Raw genomic sequence first — 3,052 nt, 5'->3', positions numbered from 1 at the left:
GGAGAAGGGGGAGGGGGAGTGGGGCGGGGCGGCTTGGGCCTGGGCCTCGGCTTCTGGGCACCAGGCAGTTGGCGGTCGGCCGCGTGAGGGGTGAGGGAGGAGCTGGGGGCGGGGCTGCAGGCCCTTGGCCTCCCGCCTCTCCTGGGCCGAGGTACCCTTCTCCGTCTGCAAGCTTCCTGTCCCAGGAGCGGCTCCACGAATCGTGGGGGGCTTCCAGCCTTAGTTTCCATATCTGTAGAAGGGGGCATCGATACTCTTCAGAGGGCATGGGCAGCTCTAGGGGACGCTGGGCTGGTGGACAGGACGGGGGTCAGGCAGATGTGCAGGCGCACCAGTGCTGGGGAATGTTCTGGGGAGGGCCGGCTGAGATGTGCTTCAGCCTGGCCTGTGGGGAGTCAGGCGGGGCAGGGCCGGCCTGGGAGGGGTTGTCTCTGGGTTTGAGGGCCCGAATAGGATGGACAGGGGAGGGAGCATCTACAGCTAGGGGCGAGGGGCTAGTTGGCAGGGCTGGAGGGAGGGGCTGTGGAGGGGGGAGAGGACGAGCTCTGAGACCCTGGGGGGAGCTCAGAGGCAAGAGGGCTTCCAGGGGGGCCGGGCGCTGGAGCCAGGCTTGGGAGGAGGAGGTGGAACCCCATCCCAGATGGTGAGACAGCATCCTTGGAGGCCCCTCGGTGGCAGAGAGAAATCTGGAGAAGGAGCTGGGGCTGGGGCCTGGGCTGGGGGCTCACCAGGTCCAGTGGGTCCTGCTTGTCCTGGATTCCCTGCTCCAGCTCCTGGCTCATTCCCAGGGGCCTCGTGTGTGTGCCCCTCCCCAGAATGACACCCCTACCCCTGCAGGCAGAGACCTCACCTCCCTGTTACAGCTGGACTAGCCCCGAGCCTGCATACAGCAGGCGCTCAGTACCGGCTTTTTGAACTTCTGCTAGGATGAGCGGCTGCGTTTCTGCAGGATCCAAACCCGGGGAGGGGCAGTGGGTGTTAGACCTTCTCGGTGACCCTGTCCTGGGAGTGCTGGCCAGCGTGGGGTCAGATTTGGGATTCTGGAGCGCCTCTGGAGGGTGAAGAGCTGATGTCCGTGGGGCCTCTCCAGGCCCTGCACAGAGGCTGCGGGGTGTGTAGAGCAGGTGCAGAGTCTGGGCTTGGGGCCTGAGGGGCCTCTCCGAGGTCGGGAGGGATGTGACATTCGGCAGAGCCCCGGAAGTCTGGCTGTGCCCCTAGGGCCAGGGGTGGGGTGTAAGCAGCTTCACCTGGCTTGGGCACCCCCTACCCCATGGGGTTTGGGCGCCCTCCTGTGGCTACAGAAGGGCAAGCGGGGATGGGGTGGGGTGAGGTTTCCCTGGAGCAGAGGCTGTGGGCATGGGGGGGGCAGCGCTGACAGCTGGATCACATCACATCTGCCTGGAAAATTCTGTGGTCGGGGCGGTGCATTCTTTCCTGCGGTGGTCGGGCAGCCTGGGCAGTCCCCACGCTTCCAGGGGCAGCTGTGTGCGAGACCAGAGGGAGCAGGCCAGGCGGCACCCCGGTGCCCTTTGTCCTCCCACCTTCACAGCCCAAATAGCTGTTATCTGTGCGCCCCACCCGTCCTGCCCCCACTGCCCCCAGGTGCGGCTTCCTTTCCTGTGAGTCACCGTGCGGGGGAGGGGGGCCTCCCCATCCCTGACTCACTGGCTGCCGCCCCCCCCCTGCCACCCCGTGCTCCCCTCTGGCCCCAGACCCCCCCTCCCTACCGTGGGGCAGAGTTCCTGTGGCTCAGGGCTGGGCAGTCCTGCTGGGTGAGTCAGCGCTCGGCTATGTGCCCCCTCCCGCCCTGCTGTGTGCTCTGCCTTCGGATGGGGCACTGCTCCAGGACGTGCCTGGTGGGCAGCTCGGGAAGGGCCCGCCTGGCACTGGACCATAGTGGCCCTGGAGCCAGGGGCACAGTGGAGCCTGGCTCCCACCCCACAGAGGGCATGTAGGTCTATAAGAAGGGATGATTTAGGGGGGCTGCAAGGAAGGGATGGGCCCTTGCACCCCCCCAAGCCGGGTGTCACTCAGCTTGGGGGTCCCTCCTTAGAGCCCCTCCAGCAGGTAGTGTCACTCAGCTTGGGGGTCCCTCCTTAGAGCCCCTCCAGCAGGTAGGTAGTGTCACTCAGCTTGGGGGTCGCTCCTTAGAGCCCCTCCAGCAGGTAGCGTGGGCACGCACAGGGGTAGCCCTGGGCTCGGCAGCCCTGAGCCGGTGCTTGCCCAAGACGTGTGACCCGTGGGCTCCCTGGGCCCAGCAGCACTCAGGTACCCTCCCTGTGGGGGGGCCCTCCTTTGGAGTGGCCGTGAGGAAGGCGTGTGGTTCCCTGTGATTCCGGCGAGTTGCCAGGTCCCCTTGTACCCCCGGGTCCCGCCGGGGGCTGCAGCAGGCTGGGTGGGTGAGGAAACCCCTGGGTTTCCTGTTTCTGTCGGGCTGTGGGTGTGGCCATGGGGGAGGGGTCACCTTCCTCCTTCCCGCAGGGACACTCCCTCTCTGGGGGTTGTGCTGGGTGGGGTAGGGCTCCAGGGGCGGGGACAGCAGTTGGGGAGTACTGCGGGCTGGGCGTGGCCCCACCGACTGGGCTCTGAGCTGAGCTGAGCTGAGCCACTGAGCGAGCACCTTCGCCGCCGGAGCACAGCACCTGGGGACTGAGGGACAGAGCACCGAAGGGGTGGGCGCGGCATCATGTCTCAGAACTGGCTCCAAGTGCCCGAGCCCAAGGGCCTGGGTCACAAGAGAACCAGCTCGGAGGACAACCTCTACCTGGCTGTGCTCAGGGCTTCAGAGGGCAAGAAAGGTAGCGGGCACTCCTCGCTCGGCAGGGCAGTCGTGGGGCAGGAAGGGCCCAGTTCCTGCCGTGGGAAACGTGGCACTGGGTGGGGTGGGGCCCAGACTCTGAGGGTCTGAATTTGGGGGACAGACTGAGACAGGTGGCTGGCGCCACGGGGAGTGTGCTGTGTCCTGGCCCAGGTGCAGAGCTGCCGGGGTCAGGGGGCCAGCCACCCGTGCCCAGCACAGAGAGGCCGGCAGTGGCCTGTGTGCCTCTGGGGT

The 3,052-nt window shown here is 66.8% G+C and overlaps 1 protein-coding gene across 1 annotated transcript in view; it reads left to right on the top strand.

Annotated features, from left to right (window-relative positions):
* The window catches only part of PLEC (plectin), a 34,626-nt gene that overhangs the window by 8,346 nt on the left and 23,228 nt on the right, over nucleotides 1-3,052 (top strand).

Source organism: Neophocaena asiaeorientalis, unplaced genomic scaffold (genome assembly GCF_003031525.2).
Source record: "Neophocaena asiaeorientalis asiaeorientalis breed wild unplaced genomic scaffold, Neophocaena_asiaeorientalis_V1.1 scaffold177, whole genome shotgun sequence".
In the NCBI taxonomy this organism is placed as follows: Eukaryota; Metazoa; Chordata; class Mammalia; order Artiodactyla; family Phocoenidae; genus Neophocaena; species Neophocaena asiaeorientalis.
The sequence above is the reverse complement of the archived record's forward strand: the minus strand, read 5'-3'. Positions and strand labels throughout refer to the sequence as shown.